This window comes from Epinephelus lanceolatus, chromosome 14 (assembly GCF_041903045.1).
Source record: "Epinephelus lanceolatus isolate andai-2023 chromosome 14, ASM4190304v1, whole genome shotgun sequence".
Taxonomy (NCBI): Eukaryota; Metazoa; Chordata; class Actinopteri; order Perciformes; family Serranidae; genus Epinephelus; species Epinephelus lanceolatus.
Window position 1 is genome coordinate 27,614,514 of NC_135747.1, and position 18,352 is coordinate 27,632,865.

Here is an 18,352-nt window from a genome sequence, read left to right on the forward strand (position 1 = left end):
TGTTAACAAAGTTAAATGCGCACTTTGTGATAACATGACCTTGTCCAATTTCTCCTTCCCTCGCTTCGTCTCTCTTATCCGGTCTAACTTTTTCTTCTTTTTTAGACGAGGGTTGGCAATGTCCGCCTGTAAGCCTGCCACCATTTTGGTCCATGATATCTCAGCAACGATTGGATGGATTGCATTGAAATTTGACACTGCTAGTCATGGCAGTCGGAGGATGAATCCCAAACTTGGTGATTCTCTGACTTTTCAGTGTGTGTTTGTTGATTGTGAATCAATCAACACAGCTTAAATGACAGCCTTGACTTTTCCATTTGTTTTCACTGGCGCTCTTGCACGACACAGGCTTTAGTGATGATTGTACCTTCAAGCGCTTAAAAAATGTTAATGGATTTTCACTGGATTATTCAAAATGTGAATATCCTATTTCCTTACTTGGAGATAAAAGGTGGTGAAATGTCAGTCCAGTGCGCTCCAGCAACACTACACTCATGCTTCTGACACGTTGCAAGCAAGCTGGAGGAGATGGAGTGCCAAGAGAAAACTAAAAGACCTTGAAACTCCGACAGCAGTACAAGAAAGTCGTTGACCGTAATACCGTCAGTAGAGAATACAGAAAAATGTTTTTTTGGTTCACAAGCCCAAGTGGGTCTTCAGTTAAAGACAGTTCAAGCGAGTAGCCCTGTTGTACGGAGATGCAAATCCCTGCTGCGATGGGCTGAAGCACCGAGTCAAACCGAGTCCAGCACATGTGTATGGAAGGAGGCTAATTGTGAGCATGTTAGCATGTAGATGTTAGCATTTAGCTCAAAGCACTGCAGTGTTGAAGTACAGCCTCACAGAGCCGCCAGTATGGCTGTAGACTCTTCGTCTTGATTCTGTCACTATAGCAACCAGTTCTTCTGATTTCTATCTCCTTTGTCTCTGGACTCAGGTCATACTAATCTCACTGTCCTAATCAGTAGGGGTGGAAATAACCAGAGAGCCCATGATTCGATAATATCACGATACTTGAGTCACGATACGATACTATTGCGATATGCTGAGTATTGTGATAAAATATATTGCAATTTAATACCTTTTATCCAACTACAAATTACTTACTCAGAGGAAAACTTTGTCAACATCAGTCATACCTCATAACTTTTCAGTCTGTTCATCTGAATGATCCTTTTCATGGCAGCAAAATGTGCTGCAAAGCAGATAGACTGACCAACACCGTCATAAAACCTATCAGAAATGCTGCATACACCTAACAAACCGCATCCCCACCATCTAATGGACTGAAAAAGCAATTGATTTTGTTACTCTAGTACCAAAAGTTGTATTAAAATGTGTATTTATTGATACAATATCGCCATGCAAAATATCGCACTACTATGCTGTATCAATTTTTTTCCCCACCCCTACTAATCAGTATCATTTGCGGTCCACTTCATGAATAACTAAATCTAACCTGACTTTGAATTTCCTCCTTAACCCTTATAAGTCATCATATTGAATTTCTTGTTAGGACAATGTCTGGTCATAGGTGGCAATAAAACAAGAAACATGACTGTTCTCAGGCCTCTCAGGTGTCCAGGTCCGTACAGAATGGATCCCCCCTTGTGAATGTCATTGATCATCTGATTAGAGGGGTGAGCAGCAGGACTTTCAACATAACAAGTTCTGACAGGTTGGACTGTCAGTGCAAAGGTCCAGAACTGAGACGGTTCTAATCCCACCTCCACTTAGCTCAGATTGTAGCAGGAAGCATTGATTAGAAGTGTCCCCCACTGGGAAATGGAGCTGAGACTCTGTGTGACCTGAGGCCAGTTAAGGAGAGGGAAGGTCCAGCTGTGTCAGGTCCAGGGCAGAAACCAGAGCTGTGTTTACACTGGAGCTCAGCCAGAGGAGCACAGTGGGAGTTTCCACCCGACCCTGCTTCTCTCAGGTCCCTCTGCTCTCGTTCATTCTCCTTCAAAGTCATGTCCTGCTCTCAGCGGTGTGACCCTGTCCCTCTGTCTCTTCAAATCCCTGCTTCCCTCATTTATTTCAGTTTGTAGAGCTACAAACCACACAGTGCACGCAGTGAGATCTTTTCTGGAGATTTCTAGATGTTGCTCAGAATGTTGAGCTGTTTCCAGGGTTGGTGCATGAACGTGAGAAATCACAGCTCAATGTGTTTAGTCTCACAGCTGTCCCCGTGTTAACATTGAGACGTTTGTTTTTTAACTTAGTCATAAAACATCTCCATCTCTCCATCTCCTTTTCTCCCTGTTTTATTTTGATTTACAGTTTGTGTATTTGTCTCGGGTTGTTTTTATGAGCACACACAGAGACTGTAGCACTCAAACTGTCCAACAGGAAGTTGATGATGGTGTGGCAGGAAGCAAAATTATCTGTAAAGAAGAAATGGTGTACCGAGTATCAGGTATGAAATCAGTGAAATCCATTATGGCCGACACGAGAACATCCCTTATCGCCATGATGGAGGCCTTTGGGACATCTGGTGTTATATCCAGACATCCCTCAGTAGTACAAACTACGCCAACACAAACATGGTTATGTTTGATGTTTCGCTTTTCCGGCCTCTGTATGTATACTGTATCCGTGTGTATGTGTTTCAGTTTTGTGAGTGTGTTTGTTTTACATTCGGAATCTGATTATTTGATTCAATTCTGTGTCGGACTGTTGCCGGAAACTGAAGCAGCACGTAATGTATAAACTCCCCATTTTGACACGTTGGCCCACTTTCTAAGCCATTTTGGTTTCTGCATCCTTTTAGTTTTTTACAGAATGCAAAAGGAAGGTGTATAGAATAAATCCGTAAGTGAATTGATTGTTGAAAAAGTACAAACGTGATCAAGCATTTCCATGTATTCTACTGTAGCTGTTAGAGTTTTCCTGACTTAAACTGTGAGGGAGACATTTCTTCCAGCCCACATGTGAGTCACAAAGCCAGACAGCAACAATGACCAGCATGATTCGGTCCCCATCTCTTGTGTGCACGCTCAAACACACACGCACAAAGAGACATTTGCGGTTTTATGTTTATACCTTCCCACTCACAGTCACAGGGGTCATTTAGACATGCTTCTTTCCGCTTTTTATCCAAAATACAATGTCCTCACCTCACCCAAATTCCTCCTTGTGTTGTCCTGGATTCACTGAGGCTGCAGACATTGCAGTGAAGTCATTCAAGATATTGTCCAAGATGTTTCTGTGTTGCGCAAATGGTGAACAGGCCTTGAATCGCAGCGTAGGGCTGGGCTTACTGATGGCCAGATGGCAAGCTACAAGTACTACAAGTGTTGTAATTACTTTTGGTGGAAGTTAATGCTGTGTGTTGTGTAGGAGGGCAAAGACTTTGAAGAAATGTTTTAGATTTTGAATTGTTTACTGGGGGAAACTGAGGGAATGCCCTGCACTTTAAAAACAAGGTTTAGTACTAACAAAGTTAATTTTACACAGAAGAAAAAAAACAATGATACTTTCTTCTACATCTTTATTATATTTGAATAAAACTAAGCATCTCCAGCCATGCCGGCGGCTCGTTGAGACTGTGCTTAAAGAAGTATTTCGCTGCTGGCAAGATGGTCTTTTTTATAAAACTGGGCTGTCTATGCAGCAGAAAGACACAAATGCTTTTGAAATTGGTGCAGTATGACCAGAGAAAACAGAAGAAAGGGCTATGGCTTTTACTTTTGCTCAAGAAGTAGACAACCTACAACTACCAGAATGCGCTGTACCAGACCACCAGACGCTCCCGCTGTTGGGTCGTAAAATGCGAGTTTGTCCATTTTGACACAGGAAACAATATGGCAGCCGGCTGGTAACAAAGATCTCTCAGTCAGCTGTCTCTGAAAACATTTTAGGTGAGAAATAGGCAACACAGTAACAGAATCTTGGTTCATATTTTGTCAGCACTGCTCAGTTTTACCATTTGATCTCAGTTTTTACAGCCTCCTATTTCACAATACAAGAAACAGTACAGCACCCACTTACTGTTCACAAATTCTTGTATTACAGCCAAACAGTGCACTAAATTATGTTTCAGAAGACATTTTAGGCAAAAAAATAGGCAATACAGTGGCAGAATCTTGGTTTATTGTTGATCAGTACTGCCTAGTTTTACAGTTTGATCAGAGAGTTGTCAAAGTTTGAGAGAGAGTGATGGGGCAGGTCTCTCTCGATCCCATCTGTGGTGGCGGGCGTACAAAAATGCAGAAGTGCAATCTATACTTCCAGCAACAGCCTTATGGGCAACAAAAATCCAACAGGTGACAGGTTTGGGATTTGAGCAGGGAAATCTGGGCACTAGCAAGATCGAGGGAGGTTTACCATAGTTCATTTACACAGACTACCCTCACCGTTACGATACAAAACTGGTTTAAGCACAGTGGTGTTTTGAGCTTAATGCTAATATGCTCACAACAACTGATATGCTGAATTTAGCAGGTATAATCCTTACCAAGGAATGTTAATCATCTGAATTCAGTATGTTGGTATGCTTACGTAATTATTAAGCACAAAGAACAGCTGGGGCTGATGGGAATGTCAGTAGTTTTGCAAGTATTTTGCCATGAAGTAAAATTAAGCTTTTGATCTGATGATGAAAAGTTAAGGGCCCACTAAAGTACAGTTTATCATGGGAGACATCAGTGTCAATACTAAATGTCATGGCAATCAGCCCAGTAAGTTTTACAGACATTTCACGAAAAACTAAAATGTTTACCTCATGGTGGCACTAAAAGAAAAGTCAGGGGATCACCACTGTCAGGAGGATTCATCCTCTGTAGGACATGGATATCTTAACCAAATGTCATGTCAATCCATATAATAGTTCTTGAGATATTTCAGTCTGGAGCAAAGTAGTTGACTGACAAACCAATCTACTGACACTCATTCATAATGCTCATAATGCCACACCACAAGCTTGGCTAGACATGTTTACCATGAACAAAACTTTCTTAATATATGAAGTAACCTTGATTTAGATGTTAACTCCAGCTTGCATGCTGACAGTGAATCCTGATTGCTCTCAGCTGGCGAAGGGAGTATCACACACCCAGTCCAGAATGAGTCTCACTCTGACATTGAGATATGGTGCAGATATGCATCAAGGCATATCACACAGCCTGTTTCCATCACAGATGTGCGTTACACATACAGAAACCCTTCTCAGAGCTTCTTGTTGACAGTGGCCAGGTGTTTCGAGTTCAACGAGTTTGTGCTTTCTCATCATTAGTGTGAACAAGTGCAGCTGCTGCCATGGCACATCATAACAGTGATAAATTGTGTGACATACAGTATATAAATGTGTACACAGAGACACACGTAATCAAAATGAAAATGGTGAAAACTCACGCAAACACAAAATGCCATAGAGGTGCCCCTTTCTTATCTTGCATAAACACTGCATGTGTATATACCAATCAATCTGACAAAATGTCATAACTAGGGCTGTCAATGTTAAAGCGTTTAACGCAATGCGATTGAGGTCAGATCATAACGCTCTATTTCTTGAAATTGCAGTTATCGCATACAGCTACCTTCGTCCCTTCGACGCACCAGAGTCAAGCCTCCGTAGTAATGGAAAATAAGATGCCACCAAGCTTTTTTAATGGCTCATTTAACTTTAATGAAGCCCTGAAAACCTTCAGGCTGTATACAGAGTGGGAAGTAAAATCCAGGTTGAAAAAATCCACAGTAATGACTAACGGTAACTCAGCTGAACTTTTATCATCTCAGATCTTCCCACATCTAGATTTTGGCAGCTGGACAATCAGAGAACAATGTTCAAGGAGGTGTTTGTTTGAAAAGTGAGGGAAATATAGTCCCACCATCCCCAGTGGTAATTACACCCTTGGTATGGTATCATTTCCGAGACTACAATTCCAAGAAAAGATGAGATGTGCATTGGCAAGATAACTGCTTTGGCACCATCATGTTTCCTCTTAGCAAACTGATGGCTCTACCATGAGAGGGAACTTCTTTTTGACCAATGAAAATACCTGAGAATGGAGATAACATCAACAAGTGTGTATATCAGCAGGTGGCATTTGCTTTCCTGTGAAATCTCCTTTATACTCAAATTACCCAAGCATGATTCATTTAATCAGAGGTGCTTTTGTCCAAACATCTTCATCATGGTGACATAAGTTTTTCCCAAGCCTACTTCTCTTGAGTTCAGAGGTCAATGGTGTCTTTGGGAACCTGTCCCACACCCGCTACAAAACTGTCATTGCTAGTTCCAGACCAACCCAGTTGTCATTTTCACAGCCCATGTTGCCTAAGTAGCAAATGTACTTGTGCCTATCTGTGTGTCCATGGGAATGTCTTAAAATGAGGTGTGGTTGGGCGCATTGTAAGTGTTTGGTGTTTGAAGGCAGCAGAAAGTGCTTCTGCCACTGACTTACAAAACCATGGTCTGAAGGCAATAGTGCAGTATTTCCCTGTTTTTTAAAGAGCAAATTAATCTGATAGTAAGATGTGCCTACGTAGGCGGGTTCACAATGGCTGACTGTGCCTCAGAAGGTAGAGTGGGTTGTCCACGAATCGGAAGATTAGCTATTCGATCCCTGGCTCCTCCAGATTCTGAACCCTAAATTTCTCTCGTTGGCTGTTCCATTGGTGTGCGAGTGTGTTAAAAACTGAGTTGCAGGTGACACCTTGTACAGTAGTCTCGGCCACCAGTGTGTGAATGTGATGTGTAAAAAGCCCTTTGAGTGGTCGGAAGACTAGAAAGGTACTAAATAAGTGCAGGTCCATTTGCAATGTGTGGACCCTCTGCTTGTTAAACACACAGGGATGTGCAAAGGGGTTGCTGTAGGTGAAATAATACATCACTAAAGAGGAAAGTATTAATTACATTCTCTAAAATGTGAACATAGCAGAGATCAGAGCAGAGCTGCTGCCCACTGCTGCTCCACAACCGACACTACATCAAGAGAGATGTTGTGGGCATTTATGCACTAGAAACAGCAGCATAACTTTAATGATTATTTCAGAAGCTAAAGGTTTACTTATGTTTACTCTGTCATGTACAGTTTTTAGTTTTGCTGCTAGGTGCACCTAGTTTTTAAAAGGTAGGGAAGGAGACACTCATTGGTTGGATTCATGTTAAATTCCAAGTAGCAAAAGTGGAGTTGGATATGCCCTAAATGCACGTGGGCCATGCACTTTAGACCATGTGCTACAGATCATTTAAATAGGGCTCTTTATGTCCGTCTTTTGAAGTAAGATGGTGATGGCCGCAGCCCTCTGAAGGTTCAGTAAACTAGTCAAGCTGTTGTTGTAGTAAATTGGCATCCACCAAATTGAATGGTGAGATCAAACATTCCTCTTAACCAAGGTCAGAGTGGAGAGGCCGCAGGTCAAATCCTTCATTAAGGATGAACAACAGCCTCTGATAAAGAGCCCACAGATCAACCACTTATGGTCACAGGCTTCCTTGTAGTTGGATTTGGTTTCTGTTGACTCAAGGACCCTTAAGAGCCTTAATTACCATTGTGACAGCGGTCATACTTTACATCTCTCTCAGTTTCGTCTGTCCTCCTTACAGGGTGAGTTACAAAGGGGTACAAACTGTGTCACCACCTATCTCAGCTCAAACACTCGTCCTGACCTGCGATAGTCTGTGATCTCTGTGATGTTCATTTGATACCTTAAACTCCAGAGGGGGTCTCACACAAACACTGTTTATGCTTAACCGTGTCGTTTCATGTGTGAAAACTGAGAAACCATCTCAAAGAGGCAGTTTGTCATTTCCATCACCTGAGGTTCAGAGTGATTGCTGTTACAAGGATCTTTCTGTGACACTAAGGTTGACGTATGAGTGCTCGGATGTTTAAACAACAGTCGGTGAGAAATCTTATCTGTGTGACAAAAGAGTGCTAAACAATTTTTTTTTTTCTGGTTACGAGATCCGAAAACAAAAAATGATGGATTTATGAGAAAAAATTGTTGCGGAAACAGGAGATTTATTTACTTCCTCTTAAATGCGTCCATCTCTGTCACAACAACGTCACTCCTTCTTCAAGTCAAGGTCATCACGCACGGAATTATGTTTTTAGTTTGTTAATAATCCGTAGGGATCATGGGATGTTTTAGTGAGTAATTTACCACGGGAGATGTGGAATGTACAGCTGTGTGTCGACATCATGGACTCCCATCTGTCTCCTCTTTTTCTGTGTGTGTGTGTCAGGGTTTTATGCCCTGTTTGCTATTTAGTTTCATAGGCGAGAGTCTTCATGATGCATTTTCTGGATTCCATTGACGGTGATTGTATGCACTGATCTGCATTAAGGTTTAAAGATTATTTTAAATGGGCGGCCTTGGCAGTGTTAGGAATTTCTTTCAAACATGTAAAGATTGTGTCTTCATTTGGTCCAGTTATTGTTGCTATCATCATCATGTGGGTCCTGATTGCTCTAGAATACCATAAATCCTCCCATGATCCTTCTGTTTCTTGAGTTAAGCTGAGGGCCAAGGTCGTAAGTTGCCTTCTTACATATAGTTTCATCTCCCTCTTAAAAACGGACATTATTTCTCTGCATCTGCATTTAAACTTTCCCTTCAGTTTGTTTTGTCTGCATTTTTTCTTCTGTTTTAGTCTGGTCATCATCCTGTTCTTGTGGCAGAGATGCTGTGTTGATTTTGGCTGCTTTTGACACTGACGAGAAGTGTTAGGAAGTGGTTATATCTGTGGTAAGCCTACTGTATACATTACATAGAAAAGTCAAAGACCGTGGTGACTCAGGCTGACCACAGACAGACCACACAAACCAACTATCATCATGTCTGCATGCGCTGTATGGTGGTGGTTCAGTATGAAGGACTGGAGACTAATGATTGGTGACAGAAAATTAACCAACAACAATTTTAATCGACCAATCCCTCATCTCAGTGTTTAACAAATTGATAAATTGAATATCCCTGGGGTGTTGGACTGACAAAAGAAGCCATTTTAAGACATATCCTTGGACTCTGGGAACTAGATGTTTTCTCACAATTTGTTGACTTTTTTTGTATTGAACAGCCACCCACAAGAGTAAAGGAAATGCTTGTTCTTTGAAAAGAAAGTCCCTAGGGTTGTACCCGATCAAGAATTGTTGCCAGTCGAATCAGATTTGGCTGTTGAATATGAAGATTTGACTGTCCGTTCCTTTCTTTCCATACAGAACTTGAGAGTTTGAACGTTTGACAGCAACGTTCACGTAATATAGTAAACAAGCCAAGTTAGCCCACTAAGCTATTGTGTGCTAACTACACGAACGACAGCTCGGAAATGCACAACAACATTTTTTTTGCCAACTCTAGATATCCAACAAAAGCCAGAGACTGTGTTGTATTAAGTTGCAGTGGACTGTAAATTCACCACTTCTAAGCAGAAGGCAGAGGATAAGGTTATCTCGAAGCCTGACTGGGCAAAGCCTCTCTTTCTTCGGGCATCTGCCTCCATCTTACTGTTTCTGCCCCCTGGTTCTTTCACTCTGGGAGTGCAAGTAGGGGGCGCTCACTTTGCAGCTAAATCTGGGGACGGAAACATCCCCAGAAGTACAGTAAGTGGTGTAGCGGAGAGAATATGGAGGTATACAGGGTGCACCAACCTCTTTGTCTGGCCAACTACCAGCTAAAATGCCATTGCAATATATTGAGGAGTGTCCACTTCGTTTTCAGTAATCTCATACACCCTCCTCATCAGTTACCAAAACACCACTGAGCCTGCTGCTGACAAAAGAAAAAAATTCTCCCACTGATAATTCGAATGTTGGACTTTCGGGGTCAGCCCTAAATAAAATCTAAAATAGCTTAGTTATTAAATCTGTGTGTGTGAAACTATCAGACTTGTATTACAGCCATGGAAATATCAATCTCTTATTGGTTGACAGTCCATTAAAATCTCATTTTGGGAAAGTTCAAATATGAAATCTCTATAAATATGATTTAAATGCCATTAATCTGCAGTTAAACTGTATTTAAACACAGCATTAAGTCTTATGATCCATCGCACGACAAGATGAAAAATGGGAAATAATAATGTGAGGCATATTCTTAATTGACGAGTGAATTAACAGCTAAGGGACATTATCATCACCTGTGTGCATAAAGTGTCCTAGCATAGACAATGATGTATAGACTAGGTGTAGAAAAGTGTCCAATTGGTCTATTACTGTTTCACATGGGGACACATTATAGCTTAATAGAAACATATAAAAGTACCAGTATCTAATAAAATATATATTTTTTTAATTTAATAACCAGACTGCATCACCTGTCTTGGTGTTCATACAGCCAAATAAACCAGACAGAAGTCTTTATGATAGCATTTATAGCAAGAATGCATGTATGTGTATCAGCAGGAAGGAAAAAAAAACTGAGCGTGAGAAAGAGTGCTGTTGACCCAGCTGATTTTATTTCATTTATTGTACATTGAAGGACATTTGGAGTGAGGCACCAGAGCAGCTGTAAAGAACAGGGAGGCAACAAAAACAACATTCCTCATTAAGAAAGGCATTAATCTGACCACTGTAGCTGGAAGACCTTGAACTCTCTAAGAACTCAATGGTATCGTCATACAGCACTTTGATAGAGTAGGTAGTTATTTAAGGAAACACTGATGACTGCAGGTAGATTGGAATTCAAGAATATCACGTGAATGGCTTGCGTCTACATTAGACACCCCTACGCAAACACATTCTCATATCCAACTCGTCAGTGGACTTTCATGTCTACATATTACACACTAGGTATCTGTTGTTGAAGTTCTGGGATGCCATGTCAATTTACATGCTTTGTGTCTTTTCAACAAACTTTCAAAGTCAGTAAAACACCTCGTATTTACGTTTATTTCCTTGTGTAACAAATGCATGTGGTTAGGTGTGGCTCGACATTCATACGGGAAGCAAACACCAGCCTCCTGGGTGAAAGTCCAGTGTTGCTGGATCCATCATCCCTCCTACTTGCCCTGTAGAGACTTTCCAGGTTCTTGCATTACGTCGTTGTCCAGTGGTGTTTCAAACTGACGCTGTCTGGTGCCGTTATTAACTGGCACCACCTGACAGCGTAGCAAACTGCTGTGAAAGGATGCCTGTTATTTCATCTGTGTCTGATGCGGAAATCAATGGCCAAGCAGTGGTATTTGACTTCTGAATGAGAACGTGTTGCCTCCACATTCACACATATTAAAAAACGCAGATATCAGTGACAGACATCTGTATGACCTCGCTGGCTATTTTTACATACTGATCCAAGTTATCTACTTAATCTATGAAAGCTATTTCTGTTTAAGCAGGGCATGTAGGGTTGGCTAAACTCTCTGAACTCTAAGACAGCATTGGAGTGTTTATTTAAGGGAAATGGTAGATTTCCTCCTGGTCGAACATCTCTTGATTGTTTTTCACATTGACTCCTATTCTCTTTGTGTAGCTTTGCTTATAATGATGGGTAAACTGGTGTACACACTCTTAAATTAAAAACTGGGGAACTTGGCAAGAGAGGAATATGATTTGTTTTGGCCCAGCAGACAGCACGTTGACTCTAAGAGGAAAACAGCATGTTGTTACTTGGCATATTTTTCTAATCTATCTTCCGTGCTATGTTTTGTTTGTCCTTTGACCTGCGTGTGTGGTCTGGGTGTTGCACAGAAACGCACAGGTTAATGTACATATATGAAAAGGAATGGGTGGGTTTAAGCATGTTTATGTCAACGCACGTGATTGCAGTTTGAAGTAGAGCAGATGACTGCAGTGTATCCCGCAGATCACTGAAGGTAGTTCACAGCACATAACAGATGATCAACAGTGGGGTGCCGTACTGTAAACGAGAAGCCACAGATGAACAATCGCAGTGACCTGGAGCTTGCGAACTGACCTGGCCATTGTTTCATATTATAAACTGTGTTGTCTGACAGTTTTCATAATAAAGAATTTGGAATAAATTCTAATTTATACTCCTCATACCTTTCTGGAATAAAGAGGTATTATTATTGTGTTATTTATGTGCAGCTAGGGCGGAAATGAACATTCACTAGCAGACACGTAGCAATGTATCTTCTGCCTTTTTGCATGTCTCTTTAGCTCACAGATGAAATGTTGAGTCTGGTATTCACTATAGCTTTACATAGGAATCAGATTTATGGTAACAGTCTGCAGGGCCTCACGCTGTGGTGGTCTGGATTCAACTGTCTTTCTTGTGTAGTAGCTTGGCAACTACTGGGTCTGTAGTTCTTGATATAATCTAAACTATCACAAAGTCTTGTCATGGATCTGCTTTGCTTTAAAGAAAAACTTGGCATTTTTAAACGTGGACTGTATTTTCCTATGTTTCTGTGAATAAGTGACGAATGGAGACAACAATTTTTGACGTTGGTCTGGTTTTGAAAGAGACTACTGCAGCCGGCAGCTATGATATGACTGCAGTGTAACCACTCTGGGCATTTGTGCACTGTCACTTTACATCCATGCATCCATTTTCAACCGCTTATCCGAAGCTTGGTCTCAGGGACAGCAGGCCAAGCAAAGCATTTCAGCTCCCACTGGGGAACCTTGAGGCATTCCCAGGCCAGACGAGATATATAATCCCTCCAGCATGTTCTGGGTCTGCCCCGGGGCCTCCTACCAGTTGGACGTGCCCGGAAAACCTCTAACAGGAGGCGCCCAGTTTCATATCACGTGAAACTGGGGAATTGTAGCTTTCTGACAAGACCATGCACTTGTCGGTAGTCCAATATTTTCACAGCGAAAAACAATAATAAAGTTACACTAAAATTATGTATAACAGAGCTTTCATACAGCTTTGCACACACATTACTCTTGGATGGATTACTCGCGAATGCAGGGTCGCACAGAAATGCCACGCATATCACATGAAAGCGCAGGACTAGAGCTTTCCAGTGATAACACACACATCATTGTGCTGTCATCCCATCACGCTATAAATACAGATTAATTATCTACAAAATCAAAAACCTGACAAATTTCTTTACAACCCATTATACAGATTAGGGATAGACCAATATGGATTTTTTAGGGCCGATGCCGATACCGATTTTTTTCCATCACCCTTAGCTGATGACCGATTATGGACTGCCGATTTTCTTGAGCCGATATTTGGGTCCGATACTGCTTTTGCTCCCTCAATTTACATAAAAAAATGACACAATGATAACAAATATTACAGGTCTCAAGTTTAAAATAAGAAACATTTATTGAACAGTAAAAAATACTAAAACAAGATGGAAAGTTGAGGTAGAACAGGTAGAATATTATTATTATTATTATTATTATACATTAAAATAAAAAAAAAGAGTTCAGTGCTCTTAAATCTTTCAGTAATGTCTTTATAAAATAAACAAATATTTAAGCTGAAGCATAAATAAAACAACAACTACTGTACACAGTAGGATTCGCTGCATGTGCGCTGCAGGGTCTTCCAGCAACACAGAGCTGCCCGTGGATGCCTGTCTGTAAATCATGCCAGGGAAAAATAAATCCGCGAACCCACGCGCGTAGGGAACTGCCCATTGGTTCGACAGCCCATTGGTTCAACATCCCATTGATCTGACCATATTAAACTCATTGTTCCGAAGTCTGTTCCGAAATCATCATGACGCCCTGTGGTTAAGGTCTGGTTAGGTTTAGGCACAAAAACCACTTGGTTAGGGTCAGGAAAAGATCATGGTGTGGGTTAAAATGAAAAAGAAAGTGGCAAACACATAAGCTGTGAGCCTGCTCCGCCTCAAGCCGGTCACGGCACACCATACGCCCGCCGTGAGCCGTTCAGCACCGCGGACAGTCGGACTAATGGGATGTCGAACCAATGGGCTGTCGAACCAATGACATGGACCCCGCGCGTATCGGCCGATGCCGATACAAGTAAAAAACTCAAATATCGGCCCGATATATCGGCCGGCCGATGTATCGGTCTATCCTTAATACAGATCTTGTTATCAGTCACTTCATATAGTGAGGAATATCGTATCTTACCACGTCTTAGGCTTGTGTGTGTTTCTACCTGTCCATCCACATTTGTAGTCCGGCTTTCAAGATGCAAATATCTCCATATTGTCCAGTTGACATCAAACTTTGTATGACAAAACCAGCTACTTCACCTTTGCATACCCAGACAACTGTAGGCTAATTATGCATGCATGATAGGGCCATAGTCACCATATACATTGAGGGGGACGTGTCCCCCCCAATGCCCAAAATGCCCCCCAGTATATAACTGAAACTGAAAAACAACATCTTTCAGATAAAACATATTTTTGACTTGTGAATGAGTCAGTGGAATTTCTTGCAATAATGAAAAAATACTGGCAATCATGTCCGCGTGACACAAACCACATGTTTTGGACAGCTGTGAAGTGACAGAATGTCCCAGCATCATGGTTCTTATATTGCCAGATTCCAGAGAGTCTCCCCTCTTCATATATGGCAGAATATGTCATTTTCCAACTTGCTATGGTGAGATACATGTAAAAATGTAAGAATTTAGTAACACGGATTTGTTTTTTTCATTGATATAAAAATTAATATAAAATACAGGCACACAGAAGGACATGGAATTATGTCAAATCTGAATAGCCCACATTGTCCTGAAAAAAAAAACCCAAGATATAGCATGTGTATGTAGCCTTTATAATGACTGTGATATGAGCTTAAAAGTAAAGGCAGTAAAAATACCCCAAAAACGCCTAGGGCCCAAAGGGTTAACCAGAAGCAGCCCCAAAATCGTTATCACCAAACCCACCAGACTCTATTTAGATAAACGTCATTTTAGCATGAATGGAGCTAACATAGTTTCGCATCTAACTGGGTGGAATAAAGGTTTATTTCCACCAAACCAAAGTTGGTGTTTGTTTGAACGGTAAATAGATGAACCAAAATGTTTTTTTGTGAGTTTTTTTTGTGTTTGTCAGCTTTGAATGAAGTGTGTTTTACCCTGATAGAAATACTCTTTTTATAAATGGCATCTGGTGACTTTGGGGATAGTGATTTCAGTGCTGTATCTGTTCAGACAAAAAAGATCTTACTCTTTGACAAAAAGGTTTATCTCTGTGGGACCCTTCCCATAATATTGTCAGTCACTTAGAGTAACAATCTGAGCCTATCAGTGGTACACACACTTTTAATAGAAGTAAATTGGCTCATGCCTAAAGTGGTTATATTGTAGTTTGTTTTGCCGTTGGCTGCCAGGGGTCTCGCTCAATTCTGGACCAATGTCAAAAACTGTTGCTCCCATTAGTCACGTAGACACAAAAACATTTGTCCAACAAATTTAGTCCAGGTTGAATAAAACACTACAAATGAACCTGACTGATAGCAGACTTACATCCACATCTTCACCTTTTCATATTTGGGTCCATGTAGCTCTGATGATTCAGGATGATAGAACTGTCCAATCAACGAGTTAACATATGCGTCAACTTGAAGATCACAGCTGTTGATCTGTTTTTAATCAATCAGTGTGAACACAAAATGGACCAAACTAAAGGGGAACAATGTATTTTCATTGGTCAGGACCAAATGACTGCAAGTGTGATCACACCCTACGAAATACAGGAAATAGACAATTGTTGGACTACTAGACAGCAAGTTTAGAGCTTTCTTGCACTAATGAAAAATAAATGCAGCAACATATTATCATTCAAGTCTCAGGCCAACGTGCAGCATCTATGGAAAAGGTGATTTTGACAAAGAGTGGGTCATTGTGACGGTGGGTGGAGAAAACAGGATACTGTAGCACAGTCCTATTGTCCTCTGCTGAAACCGCCATCAGCTATTTCAAGCTCGTAAACTTTAAAGTTTAATTGATCGTGCATAACTCCATAATGTGTAATTGCCTTTATGGGAGCCATTCCTTTGTGTGTCTGTCCGGAGATGACGCAGTCTATTGTCCGTGTTTTGGACTTCGACCTCAATGTGGAGAAAGGTCATGCCGTGACTTTGCTACATCCTTATTAGGATGATATGACTTTCTGTTTTTTGTCTCCAAGCCTGAAACTAAAAATACTCTAAATGCATTCCTGCAGAGGAGGCTCAGTTTGAATATGCCTTTTTTTTAAACTTATCAGTTCTAAATTAAGGACATACGTTAATAATACTGGTTGTGGACAGAATTAGTCTGCCATTAAAGCATGCAGGCTAAATAAAACCCATCACAGCATGTCTTATCTATATCAAACAGTAGTTTGATATAGGAAGGAAACCCTCAGATCTAGTGGTAGTTAACAAAGACGTGCAGCCTTGTGCATTCCATAAGGGAGGGAAGAGGGTCTTTTTGTTGTGGAGATAGGGGATCATTAAAGGACGACGTTCTCTTTAGTAAAAGACGGTCTTTGTGTGTGAGGAGGGTCTCAATGTGGCCTTTGTAAGAGAAACCGCCGGGATCTGTTGTCACAGTGAGGAGGGAGAATTATTCTGATTCTTTATCTGCAGTTTTGTTGCCACTGTGGGCATAAAGTGGTCTTTTTTTCACATAGGAGAGGGCAAGTATTGAGGCATTTGCTATGGTATGGCTGTGTAGGTGGAGCACGTAGGCAGACACAAGAGACAGTGTCGTCATCCACGGCTACATGGAGCCTCTGTGCACGTCTAGTTTAGCTCATACATGCTGATTGAAAAGCCACAGAAGGGCCTTTTCACCCAGTTCCCTAAAGTTTGGAAACTTGGAATTCAATACATGTTATCTGTGCATGTGTGTGTTTTATTACTAATCACTTTCAGGTGCAATGTCGAGAAGTTCAATGGAACATTTTAAACTTTGCCAGAATTGTTTCCAGTCATGCTTTTAAACTTTGCTTCAGGGTTTAAACAGTCCCTGATTAACCTGCAGATCTATTAAAAGAACATTTTGAACAGTTTGAGCTGATATCTTGGGCTCCATCAACAGTTTTCATTTTTAAAACACATAACTATTTGATGTTTCCCACAGAAACAGAAAGAAGAGGGGGTCGCTAACGTTCTATTTTGATTGTTTGTTTTGTTTTTTACTTACTTGTGTGTCCTTGTGTATCAGTCTTTGTCCGTGAACGCAGCACAGGTCAAACTCTTCTTTTATTTCCTCAGCAGCAGTTTGTGGGGTTTTGAGTCACGGGGTGGATAACTGATCGGTAAATCTGATCAGAGCTGATCAGACTAGATCGATAGATGAGAGGAGCAGACGTTTGTGAGTGAAAGCAAACTTTTAGACTCAGCACAATGAATGCTGAAGTTTCATTTTCACTGCACCTGACGTTCCGCTGCTCAGTCTGTGCCCAAAGTAAGCTCTGTGCTGCGAGGGTTTGAAGCAACCGGATGGTATATATCCCAACAGCGCACCTATTGAATGGTCCAGCTCCAAAAATAGAAAATTAAAACATGGTGGCAGATGTTTTAATTGTGCCATCCCCATAAACCCAAATAAATGAATATGTGGAAAACTATGCTGTTGCTACATATATGCCTAATGTCCACACTCATAACGTCATAAGCCAGAACTTAAAATCTAGGCCTACATACATTTGTAATTTCATCCATCCTGTGTGGATACTCCCTTCCCATTGCCATGGCTTTATCCAGCGATAGATAATGTTCTGGGTACCCCTCTAGTATGCCGCTGTATTTGCTTGGCAACACCTCCCAACATGTTTTCTGCTGCCATCATTGCCTTATACTCATATGTTATTGGACATTTTTTAACGTGAGGGGTCACACCGCTATCCAGCCATGGATGTTTGATGTACATGCCACTAGGCCCGTTGTTTGTGTGCTCCCAGATTTCAAACGAGACCAACATGGCAAGTTGTGCGGAAACTTTCTCTAATGTTACAAAAACAGTTCACCAAAATGTGCATCTGAAAACATCTGAGGTGAGAAATAAGACATGCAGCTGCTGAATCTGTCCTCAGTTTAGATCGAAAACTGTTAGTTAAAGGTTTTCGAGAGTTTCTAGAAGTGGTAGTTGCACCAGATACCCAATAAGGAGCACATGGCCCATCTCCTGAATAGCAGTGCTACACTACCAGAATGTATTGCACGGCTGCTTAGATAGACACTGAATGGGAAGAGTGGAAATGACGGATCCTGTGGACACATTTCATTACTTTGTGGTTGGTCCAAGCAAAGAAATCGCTGGTCTGAGTTTTCGCCAGTATTTCTGTAACAAGCAACCAGCCGCAGAGTAGACAATCTCCCTCCTGTTTACATCGGCACGTGGATGACGAGTATACGTGAATGATGTGTTAGTATGAATGAGATTATTCCTGAAACAGTGCTCTCCCACGGAGTCCGCCATGATGTTCTACAGTGTCCCAAAACAGACAGATCAAACACTGGCTCTACGAAGGGCCACTTTCTTTACACGCTTGGCACATGGGAGAAGT

At 41.3% G+C, this 18,352-nt stretch overlaps 1 protein-coding gene across 3 annotated transcripts in view; it reads left to right on the top strand.

Moving 5' to 3' along the window:
* Positions 1–18,352, top strand: part of col4a2 (collagen, type IV, alpha 2) — a 93,709-nt gene that overhangs the window by 11,657 nt on the left and 63,700 nt on the right. The window lies entirely within an intron of this gene.